The following is a 14,438-nucleotide window of genomic DNA, read 5'->3' on the forward strand; positions in this document are numbered from 1 at the left end:
GGATCAGTTGAACCCGTTGTCCGCCGGGGATGCAGATCTGCTGTTCCGGTACCCTGAGGGACTTGGGCTTTTTTCAGGGGGAAAAATGCCAGGTCGGTCCGGGTGTCACAGGGTTAAGCGCTATGGAGACCCTGGTTGGGTAAATTTTTTACTCAGCACTGTCGTAATGGCTTACGGCCATGCCAACCTGTACACGCTCGATCTCGTCAGATCTCGGCCGCTACACAGGTTGGTCCTGGTTATTGACAAACATATTTACAATTAGCATTTTATAAAGTAGAACTGTAATGTGTACTTTCTCAGTCAGTGCTAAGTGCAGTCATCTTATGCAGCATCACTTTTCACATCAAAACAAAAGTAGAACTGTAATGTCTAATGTGGACCTTCTCCTATTAATTAACATTGCCAAACATATTTACAATTAGCATTTTATAAAGTAGAACTGTAATATGTACTTTCTCAGTCAGTGCTAAGTGCAGTCCTCCTATGCAGCATCACTTTTCACATCAAAACAAAAGTAGAACTGTAATGTGACAGATGAAGCGGTCAAGGAGCTTTACTCGACCTTGGTTCTCTGTTGGTCACCATCCTCCTTGGCTGCATCCCTCTCCTCTCTGAGAGACTGCATCTCGTCAAACAGAGACTGCTCAGTGATGGGAGGTGTGGCTGCTTCCTCAACTTGGGCTGCTGCCTCAACTTGGATGTCTTGGCTGCAACGTTTAGTCCTCTTGTGGGGAGTCACTTTAAATGAAATAAAAACCATACTAATAAGAAACTGCAATTTAGGAACCCATTGATTTTGGCACATAACTGAAAACTAGATGATATCACTTACGATGGTATGAAGAGGAGTTCCTTTTTGCACGCCGCTCATGGCGACTGATGTTCGTTGACGTAGATGGTGTAGACTGTGATGTTGAAGGGAATACAGATGGAATGTAGTCTGGGTGTGTTTGGTCATTGACCTTTGCACCTGAATGAATGAATGAATGAATGAATGAATGAATGAATGAAAACGTTATTAACAGATTGCAGAATGGATACAATACAGTACGGCTCAATACACACAATTGTTAAGGGGATGCAGACCAGAGACACTTTCGTCTTGTTTACATCAGGGTCCCCCATTTTCAATTCATAGTGACATTTGTGACATACTCAACATACATGACATCATGACATTTATGGCATAGGGACATACATGACATACAGGTATATAGTACTGTTACATTTGTGACATAATATGATATGCAAATATACAGTACTGTTACCCCATAGATCCTGACAGAGAGTATATACATATGACATGTATATTACAAGCAATACGACTATTCAATAACAAGTCCTTAGAGCAAGGACAACAACACTGAATGTGATTGATAAATAGTATACTAGTAACATATAAAAATGAAAAAGGCATGTAGGCTACACTGAGAATGGACTATTATGGGGAAGTAGCTAGCAGAGACTGCTAGCTAATCAATCAATCAGCTAGCAGCTAACATCTGCTGTTTACAGCCTCACAGCCAATACAACTTAATTTACTATATAAATATGTGTTCCTTATTCTCACCTGTTATGAAATGGGTAGAGCAGACATACGTAGAATTTGACTTGGGGGACCAGGGTCTGCTTTGGTCGACTCTCCCGTCTGCTCTACCCAGTCAAAGGAAGTTGACTTCGAGAATATACAGTACTGTTTACAGTATGTGTACAAGGGAAGACTACTCGAAATGTGTTGTTTTCTTTGTGCATTAAGCCAGTCAATTTGCTCTTTGTATGGGATTATAACAGAGTTGTTCTTGTTTGTGTGCTCCCCTCGCATTTGACGATCAATTGGACTTGAAAACAGCAGTGACCACCACTCGTTAGATCATATGAAACAGTAGCCCCTGTCACGTCACGTAAGCGGCAGATAAAACAGTGAAGATCAGATCATTTGACTTACCACTTAATCCAACGTTCATTCCCCACAAGCGTCTCCGGTGACCCGAACACCAGCCAGTATATACCCTGGTCGATTTGGTCGTCCACTCCTGCACTGTTCCCGGCACACGCTGCCGATTAAGGGCACGTACTTGGTCCTCAATAATGGACATTAGTGGACAAACCACTAAAACAATGGGGTTTACGTGCCATTTGGAATAGCCATAGGTCTTTGCTGTAGCCGGTATTTTTGTATTTCCGATTCACATTTAGGAGGCATAGCAAGTTCGGTTGTCTCGAAGGAAGGATATAATTCCAACTTGACTTTGACTTTGCGCCTCCTGGCGGCACAAAACAGAAGCGCACCCACCCTAATAAAACCATTTGACTAGGGACGTTAACAGGCGGTAGAGGCCGTTGGAATGGCGGTAGGAGGGACCTCAATTTGCAATGCTGTAACTGTACTTGGTTGGGAGACCACCTGGGAATACCAAGTACGTGTGCTTGGGGCTGGTTCTCCATTCTTTTTCGCTCCTCTCTCACGCATGGCGAAGAGGGGCCTGTTGGGGTGGTCTTTGACCTCCTCTGGTGACCCTGTGCTTCCTGTATCGCCGGGCCCGGTCCGAAGTCATGTTTCGTCGACCCGTAGGCCTGGGTTAACCCTTTTTTGAAAAACTGAAACACTTGTACTGCAGTATAGCCGGTGTATACCCGCAGGTGTGTTTTGGAGTTTTTTTCTTGAGGGGTTATAGGAACGACCACCGCATTGGGTAACACCAAGGTGGTTGATTCCCTGGTGTGTTGGAGCAGTGTCAACTCCCGGGTTCACCGGTTGAGGGTGCCCCTGCACGTTCATGACGTCTGCCAATCGTGTCAGCCTTCTCTGCCTCAACCCCTCTGGGTGGTTTTTTTTTTAAATGGAGGCTTGGTCATGCAACAACGCCAGCTTACGCCCCTTCCGCCGGTGCGGCTGTGTTCAGCTGTCCCCTCTGGCGCCTGTCTCGTCCGCAGTCTCCAGGCTAGGGTTAACAGCCTGTTGCCTGGTTTTTCCCCGGCGCGCTGCCTGCTTCCGTTGGTTAACCTTTTTTGTGTGCTTACGGCCATGCTGACTGCCTGTTCTGCAGGGTCAGTGTGCCAGGCGGTGTACTATTGGGGGGACAATAGCTCGGCTGAGGGGCCTTTGTCCGAATACGCTGGCGATGTGGGGGGCGGGGTCACTAAGTGCCCACCTGGTGGGGTCTTGATGCTGGCATCATGGACTTCTCTGGGCCCCCGTTCCAGGGGGTCCAGTCCCTTTGGTGGGTCTGGGTCTTCCTTCGCGCTCCGCTGCTACGGCCTTGCCACGGGGTTGGGTTTGCCCTTGACCCAGTGATTCTGGGGGCAGTAACGAGGTTGTTCCCTCCGTTCCCGGGTGGCATGCGGGTTGTGCGTGTGTGTAGTCGTGGGGTCAAGCCACGGTCTGCTCAACCTGTGCGTTGAGTTGCTTGAGTGCCTCTTCGCACGGTCGGGTCCGTCGCCCTCCCGTGAAGCCCCCAATAGGGGGGGTGCCCTCCATTAGGGGGGGTCGGGGGGGCTCGGTCCTCCCTGATCTGATGGTTGTGGGGGGCCTCAGCGGGGTACATTTGTCAAGCTTCTAGCTCCCGCTCAGCTCCTATTATGCAATGAGACGCTAAGCGGGAGCTAGTGTGATACAGAACGTTAGGTTATGACTATAACCAAGTTCTGTTAACACTAGTGGACGCTCAGCGTCTAGACGCCGCTGCGGCCCTTGATTTTTCATTGTGGTGAAATTTGTTGGGAAGGAGATGAGTGTGTGGCACCACCCCTGCTTATGTAGGTAAGCGGATGGGGGTGTGGCCAGATGAATGCTGGCATTTAAAGGTACATTTTGAAATGTATTCAGTATATATATGCTGAAGCGAGATATATGCAATGAGACGCTGAGCGTCCACTAGTGTTAACAGAACTTGGTTATAGTCATAACCTAACGTTAACGTTACCTCTCGTGTCTATTCTGCTAACGTTAACATTACCTCTCATTGTGTCTATGCTACAAGCTTTAACGTTACCTCTCGTGTTTATCTGCTAACGTTAACGTTAGCATTAGCATTAGGTAATAACCGGTTTAAAATTGTTGACAGAATCAGGTTATAGGGCGACAATAATGTGGTCAAGAGGCATGGTTTCTATCTTTAGCCTTTAACTGGCTTGGTTTATTTATTCACATGGTATGAGCAGTAACACATGAGTCCTCCTCTTTGTGAGAAGTAGGTGGGGGAGAGAGGTTGAGTAGGAGGAGACATTCCTATTTATACTCGCCACCTGGTGGTGTCTTGAGTGGCTCCGCCTAGACCGCCATCTAGTGGAAACAGTTATATATGCAGTTAGACAGTTAATAACAATCCTACCTAGAACCTCTGACTTCAACACTCTCACTTAGGGTTGTATTAGCATACTGGTTAACTTCTCCGAAAAACATTTTACAAAGGAAATAATATAATCCAAAAACATCAAAAGAATATGGCAATCAATATCTACACACCAAACATGACCTCTGCAAATCTCTTCAATTTCAATTTGGAAGCAGGTTTTGTCATAGCGTCTGCTACCATGTCGTCCATTGGACAATAAATCAGTGTCATCCTTTCTTCTCTGATGACAGATCTGATGAAATGATATTTTATATCGACATGTTTACATCTCTGTCGGCACACAGGGTTTCTAGCAATCGCAATGGTTCCCTGGTTGTCCTCATAAACAACAGTCTTCTTATATACATAGGTATCCATCCCATCGAGCAGTTGTTCCAGATAAATACACTCCTGTATGGTCATAGCTAGAGCCATATACTCGGCTTCACAAGTTGATAGTGCCACTGTGGGCTGCTTCTTTGTTTTCCACGAAACCAGTGAGCTGTCTGCGTTCAAACTCACACAATATCCTGTGGTACTCCTTCTATCTGTGGTGTCAGCTGCCCAGTCTGCATCACTGTAGACTTTAAGTCCTAGACCCTCGCTGCTCTTTCTGAAACACAGTTGTTTGTCTGCTGTACCTTTAAGATAACAAAAGACATGTTTTGCTGTAATCCAATGCTCCTCTGTGGCGTCAGCGAAATGCTGTGACAGTTTACTCACTACAAAACATAGGTCAGGGCGGGTACATGTTGTTAAATAAATGAGGCTACCCACAGCTTCTCTGTAAATTTTTACATCTGTCAGTTTCTGGGCATCCTCCTGATAGTCTAGTTTTTGATCACATGGTGTTTCCCTTGATCTACATTCTTGCATGTCAAAACGTTTCAGGATCTTTTCCACATATCTCTTCTGGGATATTTTTACACAATTGGCAGACTGTTCAAAGTCCATACCTAGAAAATGCTTTAACCTCCCAAGGTCTTTCATTTTGAATCTGGTGGAGAGCATCTCTTTCACCTGTGCTAGGCTTCTAGTGTTGTCTGCTGCTATGATCAAATCATCCACCCAAATGACGATGATCACTTTTCCTGACTCCTTTGACTCCCTCGAGTAAACACAGGGGTCTACTGGGTTCTGTAGGAAGTGATCTTCGATAAGACATGTATGAAGCATCTCGTTCCAATTTCGCCCAGACTGTTTCAGGCCGTAAATGAATTTTTCCAGCGTACACACTAGCTTCTCTCCTTTCTTTTCATAACCCTCAGGTTGTTCCATATATATCTCCCTATATATGGGTGTGTGCAGATAGGCTGTTTTCACATCCATCTGATGTAAAATTAAATTGTCCTCAGCTGCTTTCTGCACTACTACCCTTATACTGGTCAGATTGGCTGTGGGGGAGAATGTTTCACCGTAGTCTATCCCCTCCCTCTGACTGTAACCCTTAGCTACAAACCTCGCTTTGTACTTGTCGTGGCCTTCAATACCCTCCTTGATTGAATACACCCATTTCCCTCCCACTGTCTGTCTGCCCTCTGGTAACTTGGTTAGAGTGAAGGTGTGGTTGTCCTCTAGGGACCTCATTTCCTCATCCATTGCTCTCTCCCATTTACTTGATTCAGGGGACACTATGGCCTCTTTAAAGGTCTGAGGTACCCCACTAACTACCCTGTAGCAGTAATCAACGGTAGTGGGTGTACTGTCCTCCTCGTCACTCCCTTTCCGGGCATAGTCTGTCAGATACTTTGGGGGTTTGTGTTCCCTTGAGGGATATCTCCCACTGCTTGGGGCACTTGACGTCATCCTCGGGTGCTCCTCGTCATCGCCCTCTGGGGGTGGCTGACTGTCTGCCTGCACGACCGTGCTAAGTACACTGGGCTGACGTGTCTCTGTTTCTACACACCTTACTCTGGAGTCCAGCTCTGGCTCCTCTGTCTGTGTCTCGCCCTCACATGTTGTCTTTGTGACAAACTTGACTAGCCTGTGTTTCTGCACTCCCCCTTTACCGGGATAATAAACCAGGAAAGCGGGGCTTCCCTTGTCATGCCCTACAAAGAGTCCTTTTTCACATCTGGACTCAAGCTCTGTCCTGCAGGTACGCATAACACACTGATCCAAATCGGTGCATTCTGGCTAGATTACACTTCTTTCCTGTCAGTGCTGTATACGGGGTGGTGCCTGTGTGCTTATTAAAGCACCTGTTTCTGGTGTAAGCGGCTTCTTGCACCGCATAGTGCCATAGGCTCTTAGGTAAGTTACTATCTACTAGCTTACACCTCGCCATCTCGAAAAGAGTGCGCCATTCCCTCTCTGCCACTCCGTTCTGGTGTGGGGAATATGGACATGACGTCTCGTGTCTTATCTTGTTCCTCCTCAACAGTGATTGGAACTCTCTGTTTGTGAATTCAGTTCCGTTGTCGGACCTCAAACATCTTACGTTACCATAAGGGGCTATGTCTGCCAGGAATTTTTCCGTGGCCTGGAGTGTGTCACTCTTTGCTTTAAGAAAGTAAACAAACACTGCCCCTGTGCACACGTCTGTAAAAGACTGTACATATCTAAAGCCTCCTATGGACTCGTTTCTTACTGGACCGGCAAGATCTGTGTTAATCAACGCAAGTGGTACCTTTACTTTTTCTGTGGGATTTCTGTTTCTCGATTGGACAAACTTCCCCTTTATCCACACTACACATTCTTTATCAGGTCTACGTTTTTCACCTTCAATGTGCATGCCCTCTGTCACTGCTTGCAGTTTCAGTAAATCCTCGTAATTACAATGACCCATAATCTCATGCCATGTCTGAATATCGTGGCTGACAGTTACTTTACACACATCATTGTCACAATTACACTTGTCGTTGTCATTACACCCTGTTTTCAGGTAATAAATTCTCTGATACACCTCTATGTCAAATCGCGTACTGTTGGGCTCTACAAGAAAATGTTTACCTTCAATGAAGAACACTCTGGCACCGTTCGCAGTAGCCGCTATTACAGAGAATAGTCCTTGTGGGAACGATGGTACGTAGAGAGCGTTCTTTAACGTCACTGTACGCCGGTGCCCCCCGCTGTCCGTGAGGCATACCTGTGCGTCTCCTCTCTCTTTTGCCAACCCATAGGTGCGCTTTCCGTCTGCCAGCTCCATGCTGTGTCTCTCTGGGCGGAAAGTTTTGTCAAAGTTCTTGAACCGACTCCTGTCGTTGATGACGTGGGACGACGCACCTGTGTCCACGATCAGTCCCTTCCTTTGGGCCTGTTGCAGCTGCATTGGCCTGGTGATGTACGCTGTCTGCGCCCTGGGGATGAAACCCTCTCGTTCCGCTACTCTCCAGGCGTCGCCTCGATCCGTCTCACGCCGACCATCGCCGCCATCTTGTCCATGCGCGCGTCGCACGCCCTGGTCGTGTTTCTTCATGCACGCTCTGCCTGCGTGCCGCGTGGATCTGCAGAAGCCACACCAGACAGTCCTTGTGCAGTTACCTCTCCGATGGCCTTTCTCTCCGCATTTCCAACACGCCAGCTCCGTCGTGGGCCTGGTCTTTTCCGTTGGCGTCGCTCGGGCCTTCAACACCCTCTCTCCCGCCTCCGCGGCGGCTGGGTGGGTATCTTCGAGGGGTTAATGGTGATGAGAGAACTACCGGAGTTGTACAGGCCGTTCACGTTACTGGTTACCCACGGTTCAACGGACATGACATTGGGGCAGTTCAAAGCCAAGCTGCGGAACTTTGAGGCCTCAGAGGATATCCACCCAGACGCCGCGGAAGCGGGGGGGATAGCACTGAAAGCCTGAGCGACACCGAGGGAGAAGGCAAGGCCCACGAGGGAGCTGACGTGTTGGCGATGCGGAGAGAATGGGCATCGGAGGGATAACTGCAACAAGACGGTCTGGTGCAACTTCTGCAGATCATTGGGGCACACAGACAAAGAGTGCCGAAAGAAACGAGACCAGAGCGCCCGATACGCACATGGGCAAGATGTCGGCCAGAGACGAGATCGCGGCTACGGTCAAGATGGCGGCTGTGGACGAAATGACGACTACAGACAAGATGGCGGCAACGGTGATCGTGAGGCGAGTCGAGATGACGCCCGGAGAGCGGCAGGACGAGAGGACTTCGTTTTCGGGCCGCGGACTACGGGCGTCGCCCGGCCAACGCACCACCAGCAGTTCCCGAGGAGGGGACTGATCGTGGACACAGGTGCGTCGTCCCACATCATCAACGACAGGAATAGTTTCAAGAACTTTGATAAATCCTTCGAGCCGGAGGGACACAGCATAGAGCTGGCGGACGGGAAACGCACATACGGGTTGGCGCAGGGGAGAGGAGACGCACAGGTATGCCTTATAGACATTAAGGGGGCGCCGGTGTACAGTGACGTTAAAGGACGCTCTATATATACCCTTGTTCCCACAAGAACTATTCTCAGTAAAATCCGCTACTGCTAACGGTGCCGAAGTGTTCTTCAGTGAAGGTAAAGATGTTCTTGTAGAAAAAGATGGTACACGGTTTAACATTGACGTATATGGAAGAATGTATTACCTACAAACGGAGTGTGATAATAATGATAAATGTAATGTGACTGTTAGTCATGACATCCAGACGTGGCATGAAATTATGGGTCATTGTAACCACGAGGATTTACTAAAGCTGCAAGCAGTGACAGACGGTATGCACATTAAGGGTGAAAAGCATAGACCTGACAAAGAATGTGAAGTTTGCATAAGGGGGAAGTTTACTCAAACAAGGAACAGGGACCCCACAGAGAAGGTAAAGAGACCACTGGAGCTGGTTGGCACCGACCTAGCCGGTCCAGTAAGGAACGAGTCCATGGGTGGCTTTGACTATGTACAGTCCTTTACAGATGTGGGTACAGGCATAGTGTTCGTCTATTTCCTTAAAGCAAAGAGTGATACACTCCAAGCCACGGAGAAGTGCCTTGCCGATGTCGCCCCCTATGGGGACGTAAAATGTTTGAGGTCAGACAACGGGACCGAGTTTACAAACAGAGAGTTCCAATCACTGTTGAGAAAAAACAGGATCAGACACGAGACATCATGTCCCTACTCCCCACATCAGAACGGGGTAGCCGAGAGGGAATGGCGCATCTTTTTTAAATGGCCAGGTGTAAGCTAGACGATAGTAACATACCGAAGAGCCTGTGGCATTATGCGGTACAAGAAGCCGCCTACACCAGAAACAGGTGTTTTAATAAACATACGGGCACCACCCCATATACAGCAATGACAGGGAAAAAATGTAATCTAGCTAGAATGCACAAATTCGGATCAATGTTCTATGCTTACCAGCAGGACAGAGGCAAGCTTGAGTCCAGATGTGAAAAAGGACTCTTTGTAGGACACAACAGAGGGAGCCCCGCACTCCTAGTCTACTATCCCGGTAAAGGGAAGGTGCAAAAGCACAGACTAGTGAAATTTGTCACCAAGACAACGTGCGAAATCGAGACACAGACAGAGGAGCCATGGCTGGACTCCGGGGTAAGGTATGGAGGGACAGAGACACCACAGCCTAGTGTACTGAGCACAGGCGTGCAGGCAGACATCCAGACACCCCCAGAGGGCGATGACGAGGAGCACCCGAGGGTGACGTCAAGTGCCCCATGCAGTGGGAGATATCCCTCAAGGGAACACAAACCCCCAAGATATCTGAAAGATTATGCCCGGAGAGGTAGTGACGAGGATAACAGTACACTCGCCAGTATTGATTACTGCTACCGAGCGGTGTGTGGCGTGCCTCAGTCCTTTAAGGAAGCCATAGTGTCCCCAGAGTCGAGTAAGTGGGAGAGAGCGATGGGCGAGGAGATGAGGTCCTTAGAGGACAACCACACCTTTACCCTCACCAAATTGCCAGACGGCAGACAGACAGTGGGAGGGAAGTGGGTGTACTCAATCAAGGAAGGGATCGAAGGCCACGAAAAGTACAAAGCGAGATTTGTAGCTAAGGGTTTCAGTCAGAGGGAGGGGATAGACTATGGTGAAACATTCTCCCCCACAGCCAACCTGACCAGTGTAAGGGTAGTGGTTCAAAAAGCAGCTGAGGACAATCTGATTTTACATCAGATGGATGTGAAGACAGCCTATCTGCACGCACCCATAGATAGGGAGATATATATGGAACAACCTGAAGGTCACGAAAAGAAAGGGGGGAAGCTAGTGTGCAAACTAGAAAAATCCATTTACGGCCTGAAACAGTCTGGGCGAAATTGGAACGAGATGCTTCACACATGCCTCATCGAGGATCACTTCCTACAGAATCCAGTAGACCCCTGTGTTTACTCAAGGGAGTTAAAAGAGTCAGGAAAAATGATAATCGTCATTTGGGTGGATGATTTGATCATCGCAGCAGACAACTCTAGGAACCTAGATCAGGTGAAAGGTATGCTCTCCACCAGATTCAAAATGAAAGACCTTGGCAGGTTAAAGCATTTCCTAGGCATGGACTTTGAGCAGTCGGAAAATTGTGTAACAGTATCCCAGAAGAGATATGTGGAAAAGATCCTGAAACGTTTTGACATGCAGGAATGTAGAACAAGGGAAACACCATGTGATCAGAAACTTGATTATCAGGAGGATGCTCAGAAACGGACAGATGTGAAAATGTACAGGGAAGCCGTGGGTAGCCTCATCTACTTAACCACATGTACCCGCCCTGACCTATGTTTTGTAGTGAGTAAGTTGTCACAGCACTTTGCTGATCCCACAGAGGAACACTGGATCACGGTAAAGCATGTTTTTCGTTATCTCAAAGGTACAGTAGATAAACTACTTTGTTTCAGAAAGAGCAGCGGAGGCTTAGGGCTTAAAGCCTACAGTGATGCAGACTGGGCTGCTGACATCACAGATAGAAGGAGTACTACTGGATACTGTGTTAGTTTAAACACAAACAGCTCACTGGTTTCATGGAAAACAAAGAAGCAGCCCACAGTGGCACTGTCAACTTGTGAAGCCGAATACATGGCCCTGGTCATGACGATACAGGAGTGTATTTATCTAGAACAACTGCTCGGAGGGATGGATAATTATGTATATAAGAAAACTGTTGTTTATGAGGACAACCAGGGTACTATTGCCATTGCGAGAAACCCTGTGTCGACAGAGGTGTAAGCATATGGATATAAAGTACCATTTCATCAGATCTGTCATCAGAGAAGAAAGGATGACACTGGTTTATTGTCCAACAGATGACATGGTAGCAGACGCTATGACGAAGCCTGCTTCAAAATTGAAACTGAGGAGATTTGCAGAGGTCATGTTTGGTGTGTAAATATTGACTGCCATACTCTTTTTGATGTTCTAAGACTGTGTTATTTTCTTTGTAAATTGTTTTGAAGAGTTCATACAGTGTACTAAGCAACCATAAGTGGGAGTGTTGAATCTAGAGGGTGTATGTATGGTTGTAACTAACTGTAACTGTCCTCTACTACTCCCATGACTGCATATATATCTGTGTCCACTGGAGGGCGCTATAGGCGGAGCTTCTACTGTCTACGCCAGGTTGGGGAGTATATAAGTCTTGGTTCCCTCCTACTTTTTCTTCTTCCCACACATGCCTCTCCCGGAGAGGAGAACACATGAGCTGTTGTGGTATGAGTCAATGTGAATGAATAAAGCGCTGCCAGCAGAGCAAGATGGAAACCATGCCTCTTGTACATTTTATTGTCACCCCATAGCCATTTCTGTTAACACTAGCCATGGTCAAATGCAAGCACATTAGCACCTAAGCTAACAACAAGCTTAACAAATCAGCTATCTTTTTGTGAGAGTAAACTCTCCGCTCTGTGGTAAATTGTGTTGATGTCGGTTTTGTTTCATCAATAAATGAGGCAGAATACACAGTGAATGTATCCTTTTTTGTTTATTGCACTTGTTCCTGCTGCAAACAAATAATGAATCCTAAGCGAGGCATTAAAGATGGCGGCTTTCTGTTTTTGTGCAGACGCTCCAACGTGTGACGCTTCTCTCTTCTGACCAATCAGTGGTCTGCAGTGTTTCACGTCACTTTTCTGGTACCAGTTATACTCGTTTGGAACCTTGACAGAGCAGGGACTAAAAAAGAACCCAAAAATTACCCGGTTCCAGGTATTTTGGTAATGGAAAACCGAAAATGCAGAGTAGAGTCGAGTAGGTACCATGCAGTGGAAAAGGGGCATAAGTAATCACCCAAAGTCAACTATCGTAATTGGAGGTGACTTCAACACAGATATTAATCCCACTATTGACAGAACAAGCAAATCAAGAAATGGCATCCACTGACAATATATGACAGATTTTGGTCTTGGCGACGAGCCATCCCTCCTCTAAAGAGTATACACATTTCTCACATGTCCATAAGTCTCTCTCTCGAATTGATTTCTTTCTTACCAGCAACTCAATCCAACCAGACATCTGTGATTCTAAAATCCAACCCATTACAATCAGTGACCATGCACCCGTTTCCCTCACTCTAAATACTAATCACCCCAAACTACCTTCCCAGAGATGGCGCGTCAACACATCACTGCTGGAAGACCCTGAATTTTACACATATTTCAAGAGAGAGTGGACATCCTTGATGGAAATGAACGACTCTCGGGCGCAGCAGACTAAGCGTCTGTCTACCACCGCAGAGACAGTGGGATCGAATCCAGCTGCGGTACCTCCGGCTTGGTCGGCCGTCCATACTGACACAATTGGCAGTGTCAGCGGGTGGGAAAGCCGGTGGGGTGGGTCCTGGTCGTTGTAAACAGCGACTCCTACAGTTCGGTCGGGGCGCCTGCACAGCAAGGGAAGGATCTGGGGGAGTTAGTGTGACCCTTCCACACGTTACACTCCCCCAGTGAGAGTCCGCGCTGCCAGGTGAAAAGAAGCGGTTGGCTGGCTACACATGTGTCAGAGGAAGCATGTGATAGTCTCCGCCCTCCCAGACCGACGGTAGGGGGTAGAGAGAGAGAACGACCAGGAAGGGGATTGGGAATTTGCATAACGACTAACATTGGGATGGGAGAAAAACGGAAAAAGGAGGGGGAAAAAGATAATAAAAAAAAAAAGGGGAAATGAACGACTCTCTAGAAATGTCATCCACATTACTATAGGAAACGGGCACGGTCTACTGTGACCTGAATTATGCATGTGAGGCTATTTGTTTAGTAGCAAAACATGTTGCGGTATTAAGCTCAAATAAACTCACTCTCTCTCTCGCCATCTCTCAATGAAATTAAATGGAATTCAAAGAGGCTTTGTTGGCATGACTTTATTAAAGTACAGTATTGCCAAAGCACATTGTAAAATGTAGTACAAACAGGAAAAACTACAGATACAAACTGCAGGGCTTGGTAGTGATAGGAGTGGGGGTCACTACAGGGCTTGGTAGTGATGGGAGTGGGGGTCACTGCAGGGCTTGGTAGTGATAGGAGTGGGGGTCACTGCGGGGCTTGGTAGTGATAGGAGTGGGGGTCACTGCGGGGCTTGGTAGTGATGGGAGTGGGGGTCACTGCGGGGCTTGGTAGTGATGGGAGTGGGGGTCACTGCGGGGCTTGGTAGTGATAGGAGTGGGGGTCACTGCAGGGCTTGGTAGTGATAGGAGTGGGGGTCACTGCGGGGCTTGGTAGTGATAGGAGTGGGGGTCACTGTAGGGCTTGGTAGTGATAGGAGTGGGGGTCACTGTAGGGCTTGGTAGTGATAGGAGTGGGGGTCACTGCGGGGCTTGGTAGTGATAGGAGTGGGGGTCACTGCAGGGCTTGGTAGTGATAGGAGTGGGGGTCACTGCAGGGCTTGGTAGTGATAGGAGTGGGGGTCACTACAGGGCTTGGTAGTGATAGGAGTGGGGGTCACTACAGGGCCTGGTAGTGATTTAATTGTCCTGAATTTTGATGCATGATGGGAATTGGCCTAATTCAGCTTGGCAGATGTTGTTTGTGGTTTTTCTGTGCACCTGCTGCAAGATGATTTTGCACCCCCCCCCCTCTCTCTCTCTCTGCCCCCCCCCCCCCATTTTCTTCCCCCTCTCTCTCACTTCTCTCCCTCGCTCTCTCTCCCTCTCTGCGAGTCCCCCCGCTCTCTCATCCTCTCTCTCTCAGTCCCCCCTCTCTTTCTATTTATCTCTC

The 14,438-nt window shown here is 47.8% G+C and overlaps 1 long non-coding RNA gene across 1 annotated transcript; it reads right to left on the bottom strand.

Moving 5' to 3' along the window:
• Window positions 1-582: 582 nt before the first annotated feature.
• On the bottom strand, window positions 583-1,971 carry LOC311228694. The gene is made up of 3 exons (XR_014619681.1): window positions 1,949-1,971; window positions 836-973; window positions 583-741 (listed from the first exon to the last, which is right to left on the bottom strand). It is a non-coding gene; the product is annotated as an uncharacterized lncRNA (long non-coding RNA).
• Between the last annotated feature and the right edge of the window lie 12,467 nt (window positions 1,972-14,438).

Source organism: Notolepis coatsorum (assembly GCF_963971535.1).
Source record: "Notolepis coatsorum genome assembly, chromosome: 5".
Classification (NCBI taxonomy): Eukaryota; Metazoa; Chordata; class Actinopteri; order Aulopiformes; family Paralepididae; genus Notolepis; species Notolepis coatsorum.